At 40.6% G+C, this 26,063-nt stretch overlaps 1 long non-coding RNA gene across 1 annotated transcript; it reads left to right on the top strand.

Moving 5' to 3' along the window:
* Positions 1-7,053: 7,053 nt before the first annotated feature.
* LOC139686001 (uncharacterized) lies at positions 7,054-15,140 on the top strand. The gene is made up of 3 exons (XR_011700277.1): positions 7,054-7,125; positions 14,113-14,286; positions 15,064-15,140. It is a non-coding gene; the product is annotated as an uncharacterized lncRNA (long non-coding RNA).
* The last annotated feature ends 10,923 nt before the right edge of the window (positions 15,141-26,063 follow it).

Raw genomic sequence — 26,063 nt, 5'->3', positions numbered from 1 at the left:
AAAAAATTGGAATTCAATAGGAGAGTCCTCGGTTAATGTGATGAAAAGGTGAAAGAGAAATGTGATCTTTCGCTGGTTAGGTCTCATTCAAAAAATGCTGCAAGAGTATGGAATCCTCACGAGGTTGGATTTATTGTCGACTTGGATCGCGTGCAGCGTGGGTAGGAGTTAGATTTGTAAGACATTGTAATGACAAACCGAGTAGAGCATGAAAATTATTACAGCTGCTAAGCTCGGAATCACTCACGGAATGGAGTTAAATTACAGATTAAATCGTTCGCAGGAATTGAAATGACGTCTCTTCAAGGAATATGTTGAAAATGTTTTATTACTGTCATCGTACTACGGCAGAAAAGATCAAGTGAATTGAATCAGAGAGGTTAAACGTAGAACAGATAGAACTAAGGTGCAAATTTCCCACGAAGAAAAGGGATCCCAATGATGTTGTCCGGCGGCGGTAGGGATAAAAATATTCGGGTCAAAATTAGTCTGGCGTGTGTTCACTCTATGCCACAAATTATGGCGGTGCCTTGCAGAGCACTAAGAAAGTACTAAATATTGCCACGAAAAACCGAGGTCACCAGTCAAACATGCACAATCCCAATACACAGCTCGACACAAATGTCAGTTTGATTGTGCAGATTACCCAGAAAAAGAAGGCTCAGGGAACCGTTATAAATACTGTAGAAGGCCTTATTTAAACAGTGGAATCTGTCCACTGTAGGGCCATTCCGAGTCTTGATCAAACAATACTGTCGTTCTGCCCCCTAATAGTTGTGGTAATTAAGTGTTCTACAGCTTTACCTGAAATTAATGTCACGTACATTGTCCTGTAATTGCTGCGTACTTTCCTCTATCGACTAAATCCGGCGTTGTGTTACCTACTTCACAATCTTTGTGTAACTTGGCTCCAAATATTTGATAAAAATTAATGTTGACTAAGTTTTCCTAGAAATAGCCTTAACATTTTCTGCTGAAATCAGCGAGCGCTTTACGAAAGGCTGCTTTTGCCATGGAATAACTTTCTACATTTACATAATACCCCGCAAGCCGCCGCAAGGGCGTGTGGCGGGGAGTGTTAGTTCACCAACCGTAAAAAGGAACAATACCACATGGAAAACAAAAACATGGAAAATTACACCCACAGCACCGTACACAATCATGCAAAAATCCCTTCATCCAACACTCATGCAAACACATATACCGCAAAACAACAACTTAGTAGCGTATCCAAAATATTAGAGGAACCAGGCTGGGAATCACTCACATGGCGAAAATTAAATTACAGATTCAATCTCTTGGATAAATTGGAAGGATGTCTCTGTATCAGTGAGGTTGAACATTTATTATCACCCCCATCATACTACGGTAGGAGGTATCTTGTCAATAAAGTTAGAATGAATAAGTGTAGAATAGATGGATTCAAGATGCTATTTTTTCACGACCGATAGGGGATCAGAATAACAGTGTCGCGCCGCAGTAGGGGCCATATTCTTCTCAAAATTAGTCTGGTGTGTATTCACCCTCTGCCAAACACCCCAGCGGTGGCTTGTAGAGTCATGCTTTCCAGCATGCTTAATGTCTTCCTTCCTCTACAACTCTCATCCAGGGGTTACATTTCTAAAACGTTTTTTTATTGATTACAATCCATCATGGATCACGAAGAGGTAGATCTTGTGAGACACAACTACCTCTTTTCGCCCAACACGTTTTAATGTCTGGCAATAATAACACTCACGTTGCTGTGATGTTTACAAACGAAGTTTATTATAAACTTAAGATCCACATTTGCTGACGATGCAGTGATATACGAGTGCCAATATATCCAGTAATGAAGATAGGGAATTATTAAGAATCATTCAATCATTAGGAACTATGGGGAATCATAGGGAACCTGGGAATCATTCCATTCAAAAGTGGTGCCAGGATAACATTTGAATAAATGTGTTTCGATAAATTCTTGGAGCGAAAGAATTTCTCCCGAAAACTCACTAAACAGGGAAACGACGTAGCAAGCTTAGAAACGGTAAAAACTTCGTTGTAACGATAACTAAGGATACGTATGTCCTGGGAAAAAGACAATCGTTAAAGTTAGGATTCATCTAAAGGATGCTTGGGCATTATAATGACAGGGTTAAAGAGCTTTGTCATTTCACATTATTTTGGCCCAACCTAAAAAATACCGCAGGTGTATGGCATCCTCACGACATTGCCTTAATTTTGGAACAAGCTCCAGTGCAACGTAGAGCAGCTAGGTTAGTGAAAACCCGCAACGAACAAGGTAGCAACGTCGACACACTATTAGAATAATTAGCATGAGAGCCACTACTTCACCGTTGGTTGAATTACAGGTGCTATGGTAGATCACGTAAAATCAGGGAAAAAGATTGTAGATGGAATGGATTTAAAGTGTCTTTTTTTCCTTGGACCAATGAAGATAAAAATAGATATGATCGCAAGCGCGTAGACAAATACCATTGTATGCTGTGCATATATTTCCCTGACTACCTGAATGTTTTTGTATTTAATAGACCCATCTTCATTAATATTCTCCCGCATGATTTTATTATACGTATCCTGTTATTGAATATTTATCCATGTAAGTCCCTTCTTTCGCGTGATGAACTTGTTCCAGTGCACGATAAAACAAATCTTTGTGTTCAGGTGTGACCATCGGGAATGTTCTTGTGCGGCTGATGACGTCACACCCGCCACCGTACGTCCTCGCGGTGGCTAGCGGGGAATGCTTTGCATGCGTACACTTGTGTTTAGACGAAAACGAAGTTTTCAGGAAATCGGAAGATTGGTGTCATTAAAGGAACAATGTTGGCATGACGACTGCTGCAAAAGCTTTGTCTATTCCAATTAATTGAAGAATGGCACTGGAATCACCTCCGGGAAAACCGATACGCGAAGGAAGAATTCGTCCCCGAGTACGCACCAACCTTGAACCCAAAGGCATGCTCCCCGCTGCGACGGGGTTCGCCTCGAGAGCGATGGCTATTGTTGATGTCCTCGGCAGTATTTCCCCTTTCACATGATTTTTGACGCAGTGGGACCTCTCCTATTTGGGTTTAACCAGGATTTACCCTTAACCGATGGTCGACCAACACCCTTCGCATCCCAATTCGTTTTCGTCCGTCGTTCAAGCCAATAGGGATTGTCCACCCATGAATCCTCTCCACGAATAAAGAAACACGTGACGTTTTTTGTCTAGGCGCGTTCGTCAACTTTCAAAGAGATGTGAACATTTTTCTTCAGTTACAACAATGATTCCCGTGGTAAGTGACCTGCACATTTCATCTTCTCACGTACTTTATGCAATCGTAAAAATGTGTCCCCGTTATACGAATTACATTTTTTTGTGTCATCAATTTTTCACTTTCTACATTTAAGGTACTTTCTATGTTGTTTCCTTCGTTTCAGAATGAGAGACCAAAAGTGTTCGGGGCGGAGATGTTGGGTGACTCCTTTGTTAGGGTCGCCTCAAACATTGGGTATAGGCTGCAAGATGGTGCGTTGGATTTGATGAGGATTACGCTTTCATACGGTAGTTTTGCTTATTTCTAATATCATTTACTTCGTGGTTTTATAGTTCATCCTGCCCGTATCGGAATGTGTGTCTCAGGACAGAAAACCGAGGAGTTGAAGAGGAGGACCCAAATTGTTAACGCGATAAACGAAGAAGTCATTGTATTGATTGGTTGCAATGACTTCACTAAGGTATTATGTTCACCCATTTAAACTTGAGAGACGATAACATTAATTAATATGCCCACCATTGCTGACTGATTTCATTACAGGGGACTAAGTTTCACTCATTAAGGGGTAGCTACTGCTCCTTAGTGAGAACTTTATGGAACAGGGGATGCAGAATAACACTGTTAACCGTGATACCAGCACCAAGGTTTTGGCATTGTTCCAAATATAGGGCGCTTCTGGAGGCATTAAACAAAGCAATTTTGAATTGGCGAAAAAGTAAGTTCACAAAATGTCCTTACATATTTCTTTTTCGACGGTCGCGGTAGTCCTAGGGGTTGAGCGTTTGACTACAAAGTAGAAGGCCCGGGTTCCATTCTCGGGCAAGTCTATGGACACCAGCAGCTCCACCCAAGCTGGAGTAATTTTTCGGGTACCAGGTCTTCCTGGGAAACCATAACCGGCCAGCACAGGGAAAGGAACTGGCCCCCCTACCCTAATGTGGGGATTTCACACGCCGTCGGGCTTAGTAATGGGTGAACTCTACCATCACCTACCAAACCGACCTTCGGGTTGATTACTGTGTGCATGTCTTTTTTATTCCTTTTTCATACAGATAAAAAATATATCTTCTGCTACTTTCATTATTAGGGGGGATAAGGGTGATTGACGCGGCAAGCTTATTCGTCAATGCCAACGGAACGATAAAAACACAATATTTTGAGAGGTAATCGTTATTCTTAAATATTCTTCCGTAAAATTTCAATAAGAAGTTCAACACTCACAATATTTCTTTCAGGTGGATAGGGCACCCAAACAGGAAGCGGTTAGACGGAATTCATTTGAACATCAAAGGTATGAATATATTGTTGAAAAAAATTAAACAGAAGTTAATCCCTTAAATCAGAGCGGGAGATGCTCCCTTTTTTATTAAGGGAAAGAACGAGCGGTTTCTCATATGCCTCCCGGGGATCTCTTTTTCGCTCGTTTCTTCTCCAAGCACAAAGAGAAACGCATCTAGCGAGTAACCTCTTCGGGTGATGTGGAATAACTTGCAGATAAACTAAAACCGTGATGTATTAATGAACACTAGTAATAATAAAAAAAAGGTTATCCATACATACCTACTAAGACCTTTTCATTCATTCCCATCTTCGCAGCTCAAGACATCAGAGAAAGAAAATGGAGAGAAGTGAAGAATCAGGAGGAAGTGTGAAAATGAGGAATGTGTGACCGGAATATGGTGCTAAAATGAAAAAAAACTGTAAGTAATGAATTAGGAAACAGATTGCTGACTTGGCTTGTTTCCATTAAAACATTGGTCTACTATGTGACACTGAAAAGAAGAAAAAAACGGTCGTATTTCAGATAATATTGAGTGCATAAAAGAACAAACTATAAAAAAACCTATCTCCATGGGCCAAGTTCAGTGTCGTGTCGTTGTCACTTATGGTGGGCCCTGGTTACTATACGAAGCCAGGAGCATGGGGTAAGTGAAAGACTACCGAAAGTACATGTGTAGCCTAGGGTGTATTGTGAAATTTAGAAAAAAAAATGTTCTATTTTCCGAGATATATTGAAGTACTTTGTGTTTTTTCGTGAAATTTAGAGAAAAAAATGTTCTGGTTTAGGAGATATTGTGAAGTACTTTGTGTTTTTTCGTGTGAGATGACGACCGAGGTGAGGTTATTGGGCCATGGTTACTAAACTAGGCCAGGAGCATGGGGTAAGCGAAAGACTGCTTACGGTACATATGTTTCCTAGGGTGTATTGTGAAATTTAGAGAAAAAAATGTTCTGGATGAGGAGATATATTGAAGTACTTTGTGTTTTTTCGTGTGAGATGACGACCGAGGTGAAGTTATTGGGCCATGGTTACTAAACTAGGCTAGGAGCATGGGGTAAGCGAAAGACTGCCGAAAGTATATGTGGTGCCTAGGTTGTACTGTGAAATTAAAAAAAAAATGTTCTGGATTAGGAGATATTGTGAAGTACTTTGTGTTTTTTCGTGTGAGGCGACGACCGAGGTGAGGTTATTGGGCCCTGGTTACTAAACTAGGCCAGGAGCATGGGGTAAGCGAAAAATTGCTTAAAGTACATTTGTATCCTAGGGTTTATTGTGAAATTTAGAGAAGAAAATGTTCTGGTTTAGGAGATGTTGTGAAGTACTTTGTGTTTTTTCGTGTGAGATGACGACCGAGGTGAGGTTAATGGGCCCTGGTTACTAAACTAGGCCAGGAGCATGGGGTAAGCGAAAAATTGCTTAAAGTACATTTGTATCCTAGGTTTTATTGTGAAATTTAGAGAAAAAAATGTTCTGGTTTAGGAGATATTGTGATGTACTTTGTGTTTTTTCGTGTGAGATGACGACCGAGGTGAGGCTATTGGGCCCTGGTTATTAAACTAGTCCAGCAGCATGGGGTAAGCGAAAGACTGCTTAAAGTACATGTGTAGCCTAGGGTGTATTGTGAAAATTAGAGAAAAAAATGTTCTAGTTTAGTAGATATTGTTAAGTAATTTCTTGTTTTCGGTATGAAAGGGCGACCCTCGGGACTGCACTGGGCCCTGGATGCTACATTAGCCTATGGATGTGGGTTTTATGGCTACGCCGTGATAGAGCAGGGATTTCCGACTGTTTTCGGTGATTTTCAAGAAAAGTTCTTCTCTAGTTCAGCAGATATTGTCGAAAACGTTTTCGTCAGGACCTCCTAGTTTTTGCTATGAAAGACGACCTCCCGCTTGGGCTATCTTCAGTGTAGAGTTCTTTCTAGGGCCCTATATCGTTTACTACATAATTCCTCCCGGTATTACAATTGCAAGTGATTACATGGAGTATCACTGAGTGCAGTATGTCCGTTGTAGTCGGATTACTGCAATGGTTTAGGGGATTTACTTAGTTACGTCGTGCAATTTATTTACGTTGGTGTGACTGCAAAAATCCAGAGCCCCAACGGTCGGTGGATAGTCGTGGGCTAGCTCTCCGTGGGCCAAGTTCAGTTAAGTAACCTAGGCACACATTTTTACTTAACGCGAACTACCGGCATGGCGCATTTCTTCTGCTACTTGTCACGCTACCGGCACTTTGCATTATGGGTTACCAATATCTGCTAGTTATCGCTCCATTGAATACTTGGGGTTGCAATGCTGTATCTTTACGTTACGATTTTGGTATGATAAATCTGGGGGGCTAACAGGCGCCTTAATATGCGACATCGTTTGGCAAATTAGGTAGGGTGGCTTTTAAGGTTGTGTTCCCAATTAATTTCTGCGATTACGGCGTCTAAGTTAAGAGGTTGGACGCAGCTTAATTTGCAAAAGGTTGAAACACTTGGTTAAGCTATGCTTTCCTAGTCATCGAATGTGAAAGTAAAATAGTTATTCGTCATTCATTGAAACGCCTGGAGAACGTCACAATTTTGAATGAAAGGTAAGAATAGTTTATTACGAATTCTTGGTGGAATATACTCTCTAAGATATTTGAATGTTTCATAGGTACATGATGCCTTGGGCATATCAAAAACTTAGTGAAGTTAATGTTCCTGAAGTTATTACGCTTGCTAATTTTCAGCTTTTCAAAGGCATTAGTCTCCTGTCGAGAGCGAGTTTCTCTTTATGGCAGAGAACTTGGATTGTCTTGAGTCTAGAGAACTTGGATTGTCTCATTACAAACCTCGTTCAATTCTGTATGTATGCGCAATTACAAAATTGGGTGGGTTATGTTTGCTTAAGGCAATACAGATATTCGTAATTTAATTATTCAGCAGTGTATTTTGGTTGACCCTTGTAAATATTTAAGATGTTCCAAGTGGAGAAATTAAAGTTTATTAACCCTATTGTGTGATTGAAAGTGTGCATATCTATTAATACCTAATAGTGCGTATGTTTGTTGTAGTCGGTCGCTTGCTCGGCTGGGCGTTATTCTGGATGAATAGTTAACGTCACATGGATATGCAAACATCAGCTGCCACTCAAAGTAATGCGATGGGTAGAATAATTATTCGATGCTTGAAATCACGTTCAGTAAAACATCCGTTTTCGATCAAACATTGGCCGAGTAAACCAACGCCAAAACAGATTATGTAGACGATTAATTGCGAAGAAAGTGTCATATGAATTTATGAGATAATAATTGTTACATTCTTTGTTGTTTCGGTGGTTTTCGATATTTTCAAAGCACCATTGGTCCTCAAAGTAAGGAATGTTGGTACTCGAAATGTACTTTCTATTGTATGGATCGACTTCTTTATTTCAAGTCTGATAATTAAACGGCATGTGCAGTGAAAACTGAGTAAAGCAGAACTTCCTGGTTACGTTAAATTTTCCTTGGCAGACAAGTTTCCGTTGTATATGTTGTGATCTTCTTGCAGCGTGGTGACGAAACAGGATTTAGGATCTTTAGCAATTATTGAGACGACATGTTCAACTTAACGTGGGGCCGGAAGTGACGTTTAAAAAAAACGACTTCCTACTTTTATTCTACAAAAACAAAAGCAAACACATACAAACATCGCTCAAGCCAGCCCAAAAGAGACAATGTTACCAACCTTGTACAAAACAACAGCAACTTGATTACACATATACAACACCCTCACTTAATCTAGTTGCCCCAGACATTCACATCCTTCATGCAGTTAAAATGTTTTTTCTTAGATAAACTTTTAGTTAGCATATCTGCAGGCATCTCATGTGTTGACTTAAATTTCACAAACACTTTACCATCTGTCACAGCTGTTTTTACAAAATGGAACCTTACATCTATATGCTTAGATCTTTCCTTTACATCAACACAATTGGCATTCTTAACTGCTGACTGATTGTCATTATACATGCACACAGATTCTGTGCCAAATATTTTTCTGCAATCCTGTTTCAAAATTTCCCTCAGGATTCGACACAATATAATAGCTTTCTTGGTACAAGCAGTTAGGCTGACATACTCTGCTTCCGTTGTGGATAAAGCCACACAGGATTGTTTTTTACTTTCCCATGCTACAGCCCCTTTAGCAAATTTAAAAACATACCCTGTACGAGATAGTCTATCAATCTTATCACTGGCAAAATCTGCATCAGCATAGCCCTCAAGGAACCCACCAGATTTTGAGTAGGCAAGGCGATACGTTGATGTGCCCTTTAAATATCTCAAAACCCTTTTTGCCAACTTCCAATGTTCCATATTAAAGCTATTATTAAACTTACTTAATTTTGAAACAGCAAAAGCAATGTCAGGCCTAGTACAGGTCATTGCGTACATTAAACAACCAATTAATCCTTGATAAGGTACATCAGGACATTTATCTGGATCTCCAGGAGCTACATCCAACCCAACTTCCATGGGTGTAGAGGCTGCACAAGCATCAGACATGTTAAACTTAACCAGCATGCTTTTGATGTACTCTTCCTGATCCAGTTCAATTCCCTCACTGGTTCTAGTTAACCTCATCCCTAGAATACTTTTGGCCTCTCCAAGATTTTTCAGCTCAAAATGTTTTTTTAATGATGAAACTAACTTGTTCACAGTGTCACCATTCTTACAAAACACCAAAAAATCATCCACATATACAGCTATTACACAAATATCAAGTCCAATACCCTTAACATAAATACATGATTCTGTTGTCAAATTCTTGAAACCAAGACCTTTAAAAATACTCCGACATTTGTCATACCATGCCTTGGATGCTTGTTTTAAACCATATATTGCCTTATGCAGCAAATACACCTTACTCTCCGCCCCTTCAATTACAAAACCTTCAGGCTGCTCAATGTAAATTGACTCTTTAAGATCACCATTCAAGAAGGCTGCAGTCACATCTAGATGAGTGATATTTAAATCTAGCTCCACAGACAATGCAATCAACAATCTCAAGGCAGAATAACTTACTACAGGAGAGAATGTTTCATGGTAATCAGTACCATACTCCTGGGAATAACCCTTTGCTACCAGCCTTGCCTTGAAACGCTCTATTTCCCCAGCTGCATTCACCTTTCGCTTGAAAACCCATTTACATTTTACAACTTTTTTGTTTTCAGGCAAATCAGCTAAAGAAAGGACGCCCTTCCTTGCTAAAGCTTCCCATTCTTCCTGCATGGCCTTCCTCCATTCATCCCCATTTGAAGACAAAGCTTCTTGAACAGTCTGAGGATCACAGTACAAAGACATTGGTTGATTACAGGCTGAATTAATTGATGCCAAAAATAAAACATGATCTGGAAATTCCTTTGGTATTCTATTCCTAACAGGATACCTACTTTCTCCCGGATCAATACTCTCCTCCCTCTGGCTATCATCACCTGAGCTTGAATTTTGCCCACAATAGACACGACCACTTCCTTCAGTCTCAATGTTTGAGGTATCATTATTACCCTCACTACTTGTGCTAGTGTTTTCATTAGTTTCAGCCTGATCATTTATGCTGACCTCTGTCTGGGGCTGGGAGGTGAAACACACGCCCCCCCTAAAAGTTCAGGCAGAATAATTGTATTCCTCAATGTTTTCCCAGTTAAATGCTCTTCCCTGAAACTGTCCTCAAAAAACACTACATCCCTCGCTTTTGTTACTCGTCCAATGTTTTCAGGATTCGCCAGGAGATAACCTTTGGATTCCTCACAATATCCGACAAAGTAATACCGTTTGGATGTGGCATCTAGCTTTTTTCTCATGGCCTTGGCCACATGAGCATAGGCAATACAACCAAACACCCTCAAATGACTAAGGTCAACCTTATGACCTGTCCATCTCTCCTCAGGTAATTCATTCCCAATTCCCTTAGCTGGTACTCTATTCTTTAAATACACAGCTGTTTTACATGCTTCAACCCAATAGCTCTTAGGTAACTTGCACTCGGATAACATGCATCTAGCCCTCTCTATAATGACGCGATTTGCCCTTTCAGCTAGCCCATTCTGCTCAGGATTATATGGTATCGTTGTCTCATGTTTTATTCCCTTTGCTCTAAGCTCTTCTTGCAGAGCCCGCCCCATGTACTCACTACCATTATCCGTCCGCAAACACTTAATCCTGTTCCCCGTTTCATTTTCTACCCTAGCCTTAAAGGTTACGAAACATTCTAGGATAACATGTGTTTCCTTGCCTTTAATGAAGAAGGCAAAAATTTTTCTAGTGCAATCATCAATAAATGTGAGCATGTACAGTTCTCCCCTATTGCCAGGAGGGTCCATTGGACCACACAGGTCTGAGTGCACCAAACTCAGCTTTTCACTCACCCTTTCCGTTCTCGGTCCCACAGTGAAAGGTTTTTTAACAAGCTTTCCTTCTACACATGCCACACACGGTTGAAGAGGCTTATTACATGGATAATCCAGACCACTGGCACGCCCCCTTAATGTCTGCATATTTTTATGCCCCAAGTGCGCTAACCTTCTGTGCCATAATAGCTGAGAATGATTCCCTTCAGTAGTTGCAGCTAATCCCACAGCACCCTCCCTGACAACATTGTCACCTGAGGTACACTGTTTTAAATCTAGACTGTACAACCCATTCTCCTCTGTTCCCGAGGCTTGAATGACTCCCTTTACATGTAAAGTTTCAGCATCAAATAGTTTGCACCCAGATGAATCAAATAAAACAGCAGTACCCTTTTGCACTAACCTATTTACAGACAACAAATTAGTTGAAAGATCTGGCACATAATTAACATTTGATATGGTGGCAGTACTTCCCTGAATCAAATCCATTGATGCACTACCAATACCTGACACTTTGATTTTGTCATGGTTAGCAACTGTTACTTCGTCACTTGCATCTGGTCGAAAATCTGAAAAGTACTCCGTAGTTCTTGCCATATGGGAATTCGCCCCAGAATCAATGTACCATTTATGACTCCCCACTTCACAACGAAGGGCTGTCAACCAGGCAACTGGATTCCCTTTCTTGGCACCCCCACTTGATTTGCTGTTCCCGCACGACACCTTTGCCCCTTCCTCGGGACAATCGCTCTTGATGTGCCCGATCACTCCGCACTTAAAGCACCTGGCCTTTCTCGGATCGAAGGTGGACTTCTTGTTCTGCTTACCTCTGGCCCCGGACGTACTCGAACTCTGCTCCGAGGACGATGAGCACTCTCCCTGATGCCTCTGGTTCCGCTTGGCATAGAATACAACCTGCTGCTCCTTGGAATCTGTGGCCCGTTTGTACCCTTCCTGCAGTAGCCTCTGCTTCACTAGGTCAGACTTGATGACCCCTGTGACTGTATTCTCTAGAGCCATTCGAAACGGTCTGTACTCAACCGTCAGGCCCCGCAGCATCAAAACCGCGAGCAGCTCGTCGTCAATCTTCTTGCCAATGCTTTTTAGTTTCGCATCGACTGTTGTGAAACGTTGAACATAGTCCTCCATATTTGTGCACGTTCCCAAATTGATGTCGAACAGCTGGTCTATAAGGGCGACATGCCTGTTCACACCCTTATCTTCATAGGTGTGCTGCAGCTTGTCCCACATACCTTTGGCCGTCTTGCACTCCATGACTTCAATTTTCGGTCCTTGTTCTAGTAGCAAATATATTTTCGCCCTTGCTCGCTGTGACTGCTTTCGTTCATGAGCTGACGCGTCCATTGCTACTTCACTCTCCACGTAGTCCCAAAGGTCTTCGTGAAGCAAGTACATTTCCACGTCCATTTTCCACTGCTCGTAATTCACCGATACTCGCAATTTATCAATTTGAGGCAATGAACCTCCGTACGTGATGTTGTTGATGACATTTGATTCCATTGTACTTGTCATCCAAACACGGCAACAATTTACGAGTACAGCTCGGTTGACTACAAGGCCGGAATCAGTTTAATTGAACCTAATTATCTCATGCAAACTGATCTCACACTCCTATTTCCACATTCTGGGCCCATAACCTGTTGTGATCTTCTTGCAGCGTGGTGACGAAACAGGATTTAGGATCTTTAGCAATTATTGAGACGACATGTTCAACTTAACGTGGGGCCGGAAGTGACGTTTAAAAAAAACGACTTCCTACTTTTATTCAACAAAAACAAAAGCAAACACATACAAACATCGCTCAGGCCAGCCCAAAAGAGACAATGTTACCAACCTTGTACAAAACAACAGCAACTTGATTACACATATACAACAGTATACATTATTATGAGTTCATGATGCCATCAACAAACCTAGCCCCACAAGATAAACATTTCTCAACAAGGAATAGTTATGAAAACGACCAAAGGTTGAATGTTAAATTTTTCAATGTAAACGTGAACGCATTACTGCTTGCCTTTGATGCAACCCAGCAATTTTTATGTGAAAGGGGTTCACGACTTGAATCTTGTTTATACAAAATAATCACCAGCAGAGAATGCTTATCCTTATATTTTATATAATCACTCAATGAATAATCAAACTGTGATGTGCTAGGTGGTATTAGTAGATCTTCACATAGCCTTTGACATTCCCGGCAGATTGGCCCTCTGTTATTAATGCATAAAATCCGGTTGCTTATTAATAACATTAGCGAAAGAGCAATGTCCTTACCCAGAAACAATCGTTGTAACTTTGATTTTCTTGAACTTTTTAGAGATAAGTATATATTAAGTGCGTCAGACCCTCGACATTTCTTTTTACTTAAAAAATCCAGTCTCTGAATGATGTTTCTCCCTTTCGATATTCCAACCAAATTCCATTTTTGTAATGCTTATCCTTTTTGAGCTCTGCTGAAAACTGTATATCACTCAACTCCTCAATCAAAGAAGTAAATTGAACGCAATAACAGTTAAAATTAGTTACTTCTCTGTCAGCTGTTCCTTAAAGGGGATTTACTTTCACCATCTCATCTAACAGACAGGTTGTCTGGGTCATCACCTTTTGGAGTGTAAACTACCCTTATTATATCCACATAGTTCTTGCTGGGGAGCATCATTAATCAAGGTGGGGGGCATTTTTTGTGTGTTGTACACAGCATAAGCCCTTTGCAATGCCAGTATGTAGATTCAGTGCGACAATGTATGAGAATTGTGCATGTCAGGCTATTCCAATTAATTGGATGATAGGGTATGGGGTGAAGGAAGGGAGGTGGACAGAATGGAAATCAGAAGAGGAAGTGGTAGTCATGGTGGGGGAGAGGAGGGGATTGTCATTAAGGAGGCAGGGAGATGGATGGGAAGCTTATTGATTGGCTTAGTGAGATGTGGAAGACTGTGATAGAGGTAGAAATACAATGGGGATGTTGGATGGGATGAAGTGGGAAAGGAAGGATGCGGGGAAGATGAGGGGTTGTTGAAGAGTAAGATGTCGGGTAGTGTTATGTTAGGAGAGGAAGATAATTAATGGGTAGTTGATTCCACTGAAAACCTAACTTCACTGGTAGGTTACCTATACTAATAATGATAAAATAAAAAGACCTGTATTTTTCCATTTCTCATTGTGTTGTCCTTTTTCCAAACTATAGGTGGTGTGAAATTGACGTGCCTCAACTCCCTGAGTACATCCGAAAAAAGGCATGTATTACATCAAAGGATCATTCATCACATTCACGCAATACTTCAATGATGCTGAGCATTGTCCAAAGGATAATCCAGTCTGTTACTGCTATCGCCAGGGCACCACTTGGGAAAATTCAGAGGTATGTGGCATTTCAGGGAGAGCATGTTTCACTTAAATCAGAATGGTGAAATTGAATTAATGAAATGAAGAGACTCTTTTGCAGTGTATTTTGTCATGGAGGCCTTTACTTACTATTACCTACTATCACAAGCACTGAGGTGCTTTCCGTCTATCTGAAAAAGCGGGGGACGGAAAGCCTCAGAAAAGATAGCGTAGGAACCAATAAAAATAGGAAAAGAGAAATGACAATGATTTTATAGTAACTGAAGTGCATTCCGTCTATCTGAAGAAGCGGGGGACGGAAAGCATCTCAAGAGATAGCGTAGGAACAATTAAAAAATAGGAAAAGGGGGGCGGCAATGATGATATAGGATCTGCGGTCAATTCCGTCTATCTGAAGAAGCGGGGGACGGAATGACTTGGGAAGATTAAATATTTTTATTTACTTCAAGAATATTTTAAGCTACCGAAATATTAACGTATTTCATGAGGGTAAAAAACTAAAAACAAATGTTGAAAACATTCCTCTATTTTACCGTGCGTTTCGGGAGATTCTCCCTTTTTAATTAAGGGAAAGAGCGAGCGGTTTCTCATATGCCTCCCGGGGATCTCTTTTTCGCTCGTTTCTTCTCCAAGCACAAAGAGAAACGCATCTAGCGAGTAACCTCTTCGGGTGATGTGGAATAACTTGCAGATAAACTAAAACCGTGATGTATTAATGAACACTAGTAATAATAAAAAAAAGGTTATCCATACATACCTTCTAAGACCTTTTCATTCATTCCCATCTTCGCAGCTCAAGACATCAGAGAAAGAAAATGGAGAGAAGTGAAGAATCAGGAGGAAGTGTGAAAATGAGGAATGTGTGACCGGAATATGGTGCTAAAATGAAAAAAAAACTGTAAGTAATGAATTAGGAAACAGATTGCTGACTTGGCTTGTTTCCATTAAAACATTGGTCTACTATGTGACACTGAAAAGAAGAAAAAAACGGTCGTATTTCAGATAATATTGAGTGCATAAAAGAACAAACTATAAAAAAACCATCTCCATGGGCCAAGTTCAGTGTCGTGTCGTTGTCACTTATGGTGGGCCCTGGTTACTATACGAAGCCAGGAGCATGGGGTAAGTGAAAGACTACCGAAAGTACATGTGTAGCCTAGGGTGTATTGTGAAATTTAGAAAAAAAAATGTTCTAGTTTCCGAGATATATTGAAGTACTTCGTGTTTTTTCGTGTGAGATGACGACCGAGGTGAGGTTATTGGGCCCTGGTTACTAAACTAGGCCAGAAGCATGGGATAAGCGAAAGACTGCTTACGGTACACATGTTTAGCCTAGGGTGTATTGTGAAATTTAGATAAAACAATGTTCTGGTTTAGGAGATATTGTGAGGTACTTTGTGTTTTTCCGTGTGAGATGACGACCGAGGTGAGGTTAATGGGCCCTGGTTACTAAACTAAGCCAGGAGCATGTGGTAAGCGAAAGACTGCAGAAAGTACATTTGTATCTTAGGATGTGTTGTGAAATTTAGAGAAAAAAATGTTCTGGTTTAGGAGATATTGTGAAGTACTTTGTGTTTTTTCGTGTGAGATGACGACCGAGGTGAGGTTATTGTGCCCTGGTTACTAAACTAGGCCAGAAGCATGGGATAAGCGAAAGACTGCATAAAGTACATGTTTAGCCTAGGGTGTATTGTGAAATTTAGAGAAAAAAATATTCTGGGTTAGGAGATATTCTGAAGTACTTCGTGTTTTTTCGTGTGAGATGACGACCGAGGTGTCGCTATTGGACCCTGGTTACTAAACTAGGCCAGTAGCATGGGGTAAGCGAAAGACTCCCGAAAGTATATGTTGTGCTTAGTGTGTATTGTAAAAATTAGAGAAAAAAATGTTCTAGATTAGTAGATATTGTTAAGTAATTTCTTGTTTTTGGTATGAATGGGCGACCCTCGGGACTGCACTGGGCCCTGGATGCTACATTAGTCTATGGATGTGGGTTTTATGCCTACGCCGTGCTAGAGCAGGGATTGCCGAGTGTTTTCGGTGATTTTCAAGAAAAGTATTTTTCTAGTTCAGCAGATATTGTCGAAAACGTTTTCGTTAGGACCTCTTAGTTTTTGCTATGAAAGACGACCTCCCACTTGGGCTACTTCAGTGTAGAGTTCTTTCAAGGGCCCTATATCGTTTACTACATAACTCATCCCGGTCTTACATTTGCAAGTGATTACATGGGGTATCACTGGTTGTAGTATGTCCGTAGTAGTCGGATTACTGCAATTGTTTAGGGGATTTACTTAGTTACGTCGGGCAAAAATATTTACGTTGGTATGACTGAAAAATCCAGAGCCCCAACGGTCGGTGGATACATCTACATCTACATCTACATAATACCCCGCAAGCCGCCGCAAGGGCGTGTGGCGGGGGGTGTTAGGTCACCAACCGTAAAAAAGAAAAATACCACATGCAAAAAAACAACACGGAAAATTACACCCACAGCAGCGCACACACTCATGCAAAAATCCCTTCATCCAATTCTCATGCAAACACATATACCGCAAAACAACTAAAAAACTGCACCCCATGATGCAGCACGAAAGACATCCTACAACACGGAAGCCAGGACACAACAAGCAAGAAATTGAAACATCACTACCACATGAAAATGCACCACGAAACACTCTACCCCCAAAGAGTCTCTAAATGGCAGGGAATGCGACCCAACGTTGCAGGTAGCAGGAATTTGCCCCCGCGGAGAGGGACGAGGGATTGAAAGGGAGACTTAAAAACAGATGAACGGAACACGAATGAGGTCATTCGGAAAGAATGGGTTATTATAGCAAAACACATAAGGTTAGTGGAAGAGCATGTATTTAAATACAACTAATTATTTTTTAGACGCTGAGGGTGGCAAGTCGAATTTTTGCTATCTATAACCCTGCAGTTGCTATCTCGTATTGTCCGTGGGAAGAAGGAGTCCTTGAGTCGGCTAGTTCTGGCATCTATTTCCCGAATTTTATATGCATGATCCAAGCGACTAATGTATGTAGGAGTACGAATAATTTGCGAGACCTCGGTGCTGAAACATGCGGATCTAAATTTATTTAATAATTTCAATCTTGCATTGAATCGTCTCTCAGCCAATGATTCCCACCCCAAATCCATGAGCATTTCGGTGACGCTTTGCGTTTTATCGTAGGAATTTTTTACAAAACGGGCTGCCCGGCGTTGAACCTTCTCAATTTCCCGAATGAGACCTTTTTCACTCGGATCCCACACGCTGCATGCGTATTCTAAATGAGGCCTTACAAGAGCGTGGTAACAACGTTCCTTGACCTTCGAGTCACTTTTTCCGACAACGCGTCGAATGAATCCCAATTTTTTATATGCTTGACCGCAGACTTTACGTATGTGAGTCCCCCAAGTTAAGTCTTTTGTGAATGTGACACCTAGGTATTTTACCGTATCAACTACTGCTAGGTCACCTACAGCTAATTTGTAAGCAAATCCCGTTGATCTTTTAAAGAAATTTACCACTGAACATTTATTATAATTTAGAGTCAATCCCCAGTTAGAACACCATTTAGTAATGCAATCTAAATCCTGCTCTAGAATAAAACGAAAGTCTAGTCGGAGTAGAAAGGATAGTCGTGGGCTAGCTCTTCGTGGGCCAAGTGCAGTTCAGTGGACTACCTGCATGGCGATTTCCTTCTGCTACTTGTCACGCAAATGGCACTTTGCATTATGGGATACCAATATCTGCTAGTTATCGCGTCTTAAACTACTTGCGTTATTGGGTTGCAAGGCCGTATGTTTACGATACCATTTTGGTATGATAAATGTGGGGGGGCTAACAGGCACCTTAATATGCGCCCTCGTTTGGCAAATTAGGTAGGGTGGCTTTTAAGATGGTGTTCCCAATTAATTTCTGCGATTACGGCGTCGAAGTTACGAGGTTGGACGCAGCTTAATTTGCAAAACGTTGAAACACGTGGTTAAGCTACGCTTTCCTTGGTCGTCGAATGTGAAAGTAAATAAGTTATTCGTCCTTCATAGAAACGCCTGGTAAACGTTACAATTTTTTAATGAAAGGTAAGAAAAGTATTTTAAGAAATCTTGGTAGATATTATTTTCAAAGAAATTGAGTATTTGATTATTTCATAGGTACATGATATCGTGAGCATATCAAGAACCCAGTGGAAATATTGTTGCTGAAGCTATATTCTGCTTGTTGCTTTTGATTGAGTTTCTCCTAATGGAGGAGAACTTGGAATCTCTTATTTAGAATTTCATTACAAGCCTTGTTCAATTCTTTATATATGCGCAATTACAAAATTGCGTTGGTTGTGTGTGGTTCGGAAAATACAGATATTCGTAATTTAATTATTCATCAGTGTATTTAGGTTGACCGTTGTAAATATTTAACACGTTCTAAGTGGAGAAATTAAACTTTATTAAATCTATTGTGTGATTGAAAGTGTGGGTATGTACTAATAGTAAATAGTGCGTATGTTTGTTGTAGTCGGTTGCTTGCCCGGCTGGGGGTTATCCTGGATGAATGATTAACGTCACATTGAAATATAAAAACATCAGCTGCCACTCAAAAGTAATGAGATGGGTAGAATAAATATTCGATGCTTAAAATCACGTTCAGTGAAACACATCCGTTTTCCATCAAACATTTGTCTAGAACACCAACGCCAAAACAGATTATGTAGACGGTTAATGGCGAAGAAAGTGTCGTATGAATTTATGAGATAATAATTGTTGCATTCTTTTGTGTTTTGGTGGTTTTCGATATTTTCAAAGCACCATTGTTCCTCAAAGTAAGGAATGTTGGTACTCGAAATGTACTTTCTATTGTATGGATCGACTTCTTTATTTCAAGTCTGATAATTAAATAGGGCATGTGCAGTGAGAACTGAGTAAAGCAGAACATCCTGGTTACGTTAAATTTTCCTTGGAGGACAAGTTTCCCTTGTATACATTATTATGAGTTCATGATGTCATCAACAAACCTAGCCCCACAAGATGAACATTTCTCGACAAGGAATAGGTTATGAAAACGACCAAAGGTTGAATGTTAAATTTTTCAATGTAAACGTGAACGCATTACTGCTTGCCTTTGATGCAACCCAGCAATTTTTATGTGAAAGGGGTTCACGACTTGAATCTTGTTTATACAAAATAATCACCAGCAGAGAATGCTTATCCTTATATTTTATATAATCACTCAATGAATAATCAAACTGTGATGTGCTAGGTGGTATTAGTAGATCTTCACATAGCCGTTGACATTCCCGGCAGATTGGCCCTCTGTTATTAATGCATAAAATCCGGTTGCTTATTAATAACATTAGCGAAAGAGCAATGTCCTTACCCAGAAACAATCGTTGTAACTTTGATTTTCCTCAACTCTGTGTGTATACATATTAAGTGCTTCAATACTCATTTCTAACATTGGCAGAGCACTTTGGTGTGGCAATTGTTGAATGTACCCAGGAAATTGTCTCTAATATCAGATAATTATCTACCGTTTATTGTTTGGTATTGGACTTGTGAACATTCTATGGATTTTCCTTATTCTAGTATCTATCTCGTGGTCCGGGCTATTATTTAATTTTTTACTAAATAGTATACCAACGCAGGGCGTGGTAGTCCAGGGGCTAGAGCGACTGCTGACCAGAGGGGCCCGGGTTCGATTCCCGGGTAAGGCACAATAGGCACCTGCAGCTCCACCCAAGCTCTGTGATTTTTCAGGGACCAGATCTTCCTGGGAAACCGTAACCGGCACAGGGAAAGGAACTGGCCCCCCTGCCCTGATGTGTGAATTTCACACGCCGTCGGGCTTAGTACTGGGTGAACTCTACAAATTACCTACCGAACTGACCTTCTGGTTAATTACTGTGTTTATGGTTTTTTTTATTACACCAACTCTTTTATACTCGTGCAATAGCATCTAAATATTTACCGCCATAATATTTATCCCCATGCTATAAGGCAAGCTTTTGTTGTTTAGAAGAGCCTCTTTTTACTTAAAAAATCCAGTCTCTCTGAATTCTGTTTCTCCCTTTTAATATTCCAACCAAATCCCATGCATTATTTTTGTAATGCTTATCGTGTTTGAGCTCTGCTGAAAACTGTATATCACTCAACTCCTCAATCAATGAAGTAAATTGAACAGAATAACAGTTAAAATTAGTTACTTCTCTGTCAGCTGTTCCTTAAAGGGGATTTACTTTCACCATCTCATCTAACAGACAGGCTGTCTGGGTCATCACCTTTTGGAGTGTAAACTACCCTTATTATATCCACATAGTTCTTTCTGGGGAGCATCATTAATCAAGGGGGGGGGCATTTTTAGTGTGTTGTACAAGACATGAGCCCTTTGCAATGCCAGTATGTAGATTCAGTGAGACAATGTATGAGAATTGTGCATGTCAGGCTATTCTAATTAATTGGATGATAGCGTATCGGATGAAGGAAGGGAGGTGGACAGAATGGAAATCAGAAGAGAAAGTGGTAGTCATGGTGGGGGAGAGGAGGGGATTGTCATTAAGGAGGCAGGGAGATGGATGGGAAGCTTATTGATTGGCTTAGTGAGATGTGGAAGACTGTGATAGAGGTAGAAATACAATGGGGATGTTGGATGGGATGAAGTGGGAAAGGAAGGATGCGGGGAAGATGAGGGGTTGTTGAAGAGTAAGATGTCGGGTAGTGTTATGTTAGGAGAGGAAGATAATTAATGGGTAGTTGATTCCACTGAAAACCTAACTTCACTGGTAGGTTACCTATACTAATAATGATAAAATAAAAAGACCTGTATTTTTCCATTTCTCATTGTGTTGTCCTTTTTCCAAACTATAGGTGGTGTGAAATTGACGTGCCTCAACTCCCTGAGTACATCCGAAAAAAGGCATGTATTACATCAAAGGATCATTCATCACATTCACGCAATACTTCAATGATGCTGAGCATTGTCCAAAGGATAATCCAGTCTGTTACTGCTATCGCCAGGGCACCACTTGGGAAAATTCAGAGGTATGTGGCATTTCAGGGAGAGCATGTTTCACTTAAATCAGAATGGTGAAATTGAATTAATGAAATGAAGAGACTCTTTTGCAGTGTATTTTGTCATGGAGGCCTTTACTTGACATTTTGAGGACATTTTTGTGTATCTTGACTTAAGTCATCCAATTGCATTTGGTGAAGATCTCTGCGCCTCGGAAGATGTTAGTTTTTCATTTCCCTCGCCATATTCTGAAGTAAATCCTTTTGCAGTGTTCATTACACATTGTACTATGTGACTTCGGTGAGTGATGCTGGATTTTCTTTCGAAATGGAGTGTTCATCTATTTTCTTTCTTCATTTGTAAAGGCCTGTTGATAATGATGATATTTTCACTATCTTTTAATGGTTAATCCTCTCAGAAGTACTGATGCCCTTCACCGAATCACGCATCATAGCTATAAGTGTAGTTGACCCAGCCTGAATTTTGGTGTTTTTGAGGAGGAATGAGCAGCTGGCTATTGCTATTGGGATAAAGGAGTAGGAATTCCAACACACGAGCAACATAAATCGTGCAATGAAGAAACGTTGCACTGGGCTAATTTGTGAGGAATTTAGTTTTTCTGGACCAAAATTCTTTCAAAAACCCTCGTTAGCAACCCGAAGGTTGATTTTGATGTGAAATTATGCCTGTAAAGTTTTATCCGTGACCAAGCACCCATGTTTTAACATTCTTTTTAAACCAAGATTTTTAGATATATTTAACAGGCGAAGAAGGGCAACTAGGCCCTTGGCCGTTCGTTTTACTGATTTTATCCAGGCACTCAATTTTACCTTACCTCAAGTTCTCCCTGTCGCCTATGCTAAACATCCTCCTTGGCTAACACCAAAGCCGGATATGAAGTCGTTGCCTCATGCGCACTGCAAAGCGTTCACGACCGAGTCAGAATACCAAGGACTCTTTAACGCCTTCCTCGGATCGCACCCGGACTTCGTCCCGGTCTACACCGATGGGTCGAAGTCGGCGTCCGCATGTGCCTATGCAGTCGTCTCCCGCTACCATGGAGTCGTGAGGGAAAAATTGAACACGCTTTGCGGTATATTCACAGCCGAACTGTCAGCCATAAGAACCGCCCTAAAACAACTAAATGAAAATAACGGCTCTTTTCTCATCTGTTCGGACTCTTCTAGCGCCTTAAAATCCATTTCGGCGTTCTCATCAATGCACCCGATAGTCCAAGAGATCCATCATAGTCTCTTATCCCTTCAGAGAAAGGGGACCAGGGTATCCTTTATGTGGATTCCTGGTCATGTGGGAATACCTGGCAACGAAAAAGCCGACAAAGCAGCGAAGGAAGCCCTGGACCAAAATGAGTCCGATCATTGTTTGGTACCGGTGGAGGACATAAAGGCCGCCTTGCGGCATAATGTCCTAATCCAGTGGAAAGAAGCTTGGCGGTCCCTAATAAATAATAAACTTAGGGAGATAAAACCGGTTGTTTCGGCATGGCCCTCTTCCATCCGAAAGAATCGGAGGGAAGAGGTCACGATTACGCGTTTGAGGATAGGGCACTCTGCCCTCACACACTCGTACCTCTTCACAGAGGGAAAAGTGCAACCGCGCTGCAATGAGTGCGACGTGCCCCTTACAATGAAACATATTCTTACGCAGTGCCAAAAATATAAAAGGGCCAGAGAAAAGTTTCATGTAAGGGGAGATCTGGATCAAATATTAGGAGACGACCCCAACTCTTTAAGCAAGGTTTTATTATTTTTAAAGGAAACTGGCCTAATGAGGAAACTTTAGCTGTGGTATTTTTATTCTTGCCGATGTCATTTGTTTTTACTATATATTTATTTATCTATTTATTTATTTATTTATTTATTAAACCCTAACTGTGGTTTTTTTTCCCTTTGTATCCTTGATACTTTTGGGTAGTTTGTTGTATAATCTGATGCCCATTTCATTGAGTCCTAATTTCAATGCTTTAGTTCTAATATTCCCATAATGGATGTCATTCCTTTCTCTGGTGTAATGATGATGGCAGGCAGAGTTGAGAGAATATTGGCCAATGTTATTCTTTTTATACAGTATTAAAAACGTAATGTAGATGCACGGGAGTGGTAGCTAATTTAATTCATGGAAATTAGACATTGACGGAGCATTGTGATGTTTCCTGCTGATGATTCAAATAGCTTTCTTTTGCATTTCAAGGATGGTTTGAGGAATATCAACTGATACCCATAATATTATTCTATAGGTTATATTTGAATAAAATTCCCCATAGTATGAAATGAATGGTACAGCTTAATGTTAGTTTCATTCAGGTGTCTTTGCAAGTTGAACTGAGCTTATGTTGAAGGTCTTCTACGTGCGTATCAAATCACCCTCAACTGGTCATTGAGTTTCCCCCTCCTCAATTCCTTGTGGTGGTAGGGCAATCTATTGGGCAATGGCCTGAATACCACAAATTATTAGAGTGCAATCTCTGCTGGCATACTTCCTGTCCCACAGTTACAACATGGGCTGAGCTTTGCATGGCAATACTGAACACTGTGGCCTACCTTCTCACAATAATTACAAATCTGAGGTGCATTAGTTTTGTTACCCTCCTTTGTGGAAAGTGTATGTTGTGGATGTCGTTTGTTGTCCTTTGAGTGAATCAGAGTCTGCATGTGAGGGCTGCATACGAGTATACCAAGGCTATGACCCTCCACCAAGTGCACTTCCCTGAATGAATTGAATTATTCTGAGCATTGAATTCCTTTAGGCAGGCAAATTCCTTGGCCTCTTGCAAAATTCCAGGATTGCATGCTAACACAAGTCGCCCAATTTCCGCTCCAATTCCTACACTAAACTGTGAGATGAGTCAGTCCAAGAGCGCGATTCCCGTTGCCTGGGTTTGGGGAAGCATTTGTTAACTTTCATCCCAGTGTCCTAAGACTGGGAGAATACTAGTGAATGCTCTTCGAGGGTGTTGTAAACTACTAATAAGCATTATTGAGAAAGATGCAGGACACATTTTTGGATTGAAGCACTTCTTCATTAGTTCCACCCTTTAATGGGGACAGATTTTTTGACAATGTGTGTGCTGGTGCCCTTTAAACTTATCAGCCCTTGGGACCGGCCATTTTTAGTGCCTCCCCATGAAATGTATAAGTATTCAAAACACACACATTTCCTGAACTACTGAATATTTTAAATGAAATTTTGAATCCGTAGAGATAATGTATCAGAGTAATCAACAAGAGTATGGTATTATTCAAGAGATGTCCCTCTATGGAGTGCAATGCAAGAAAAACCACGAATGAAGCGGGTTTCAATTCTCCTTTTCTTTGCTGCACATACCCTGTGAGGTGTTTGAGCAATTTTCATACTTGTTGCCCTGATTATTTGCTCTACTTGATGCTTTTTAATGACCATAGAAAGTCTCCCTGGTGGGTCCAGTTTAGGTGGTCGCCTTTTGATGCGTGAGCATACCTATAAGTATGTAGAGACACCTACCTGGTAGGGTTTTTTAATCTGTGGATAAATAAATTTAATTTTTAGTGCATTTTAACATTATTGAGTGAAAGGAAAAGTTGTTTACTCTAAGCTTAATTGTTGAAAACGATTATATAATTTCATGCTTTTGTCGTGTTATTAAATTGAAAAAAGTGGTTACTTGCCAATATGTCTATTTCTTCATTATTGAATGCCATTAATTGTAGTTGTTTTGAGGTTTATTTACACCAATACACACCTAAATAATATCTCACCGAGTGCTGCGCTTGAGTGTGGTGGACTGCAGAAGCACAGAACTTGACAGAGTGGAACGTTGCACTCTCTGCAGTGGTATCATGTATCCCTCATCTGCGTATGTGACCATTGCCTCACGCAACTCTTGTGTGAATGATTTTTAGCTGCAGTTAGTGAATTGAGGTGTGGGAAAAGCTGGCCTGATAATTGTGGCGGAGGGTCTAATTTGGGACTTTTTCTTGGCACTTTTGAAATAGCTCCTCTGTATTTGTTGAATAACCAGGAAATGAGACCTAAACGTAAATTCAAGTGGCTTTGCTGTCTTTTTGAACCGTAAATATCGGTATTTCTTTCCAGTTTTACCTTAGGGTCGCGAGTGCATCAGTGTCCATTATATTCAGAAATTCATGCTGCTCAGGACTGCTGTAATAATTGTCTAGAGCTATCAGGTAACCTTTACGGAGCAACTTTTCTGATAGTTTTGGTGCAATCCACGAGGGTTTGGTTGAATGTTGCACGTCAACTCCTGTCTGACAATTTATGAGTTCCGTATCTTTCCCTGCATACATTATCACATTCCAAACGAATACACTCCTTGCTTTAAAGTGCTTGTAAAATTCAATGTCAAAACACGACCTCTTTTATGGAATGTAGACCGTCCACCCTAAACATGACCTTTCCTAAGTGATAAATTTTCATAGTTAGAAACACCTCCCTCGGGTATGTAACTCTCCAAAGGCTTTTTCTAATGATTGAAGATGGGCGTTATTTGGTACAGCATTGGGGATACTGGTAGCGTGTCACTAAATGATTTATGATCAGCAAAATGCTAAAACCTCCAAGAGGAGAAAAAAAACCTTTTCTCACTCACACTTTTTCAAAAAAGGGAGGTTGGCAAGAGCCAGATGCGGGTGAAAGAACTCCTAGTCTTATTCCCTGCAACAGCGCCACTGCTAAAGAGTTCCTCCCTCAACCCAAACACTGGAATGTGATTGCATGGTACTGCCATTCTCCCTTTCACTCTCTGTTTTGCTCTCAGAAATCTCATGCAA

The sequence above is a fragment of the Hetaerina americana genome, unplaced genomic scaffold (assembly GCF_022747635.1).
Source record: "Hetaerina americana unplaced genomic scaffold, ioHetAmer1.1.p SCAF_124, whole genome shotgun sequence".
NCBI classification, from domain to species: domain Eukaryota; kingdom Metazoa; phylum Arthropoda; class Insecta; order Odonata; family Calopterygidae; genus Hetaerina; species Hetaerina americana.
Note: the sequence above shows the minus strand (reverse complement) of the source record. Positions and strands in the feature narration are given on the sequence as shown.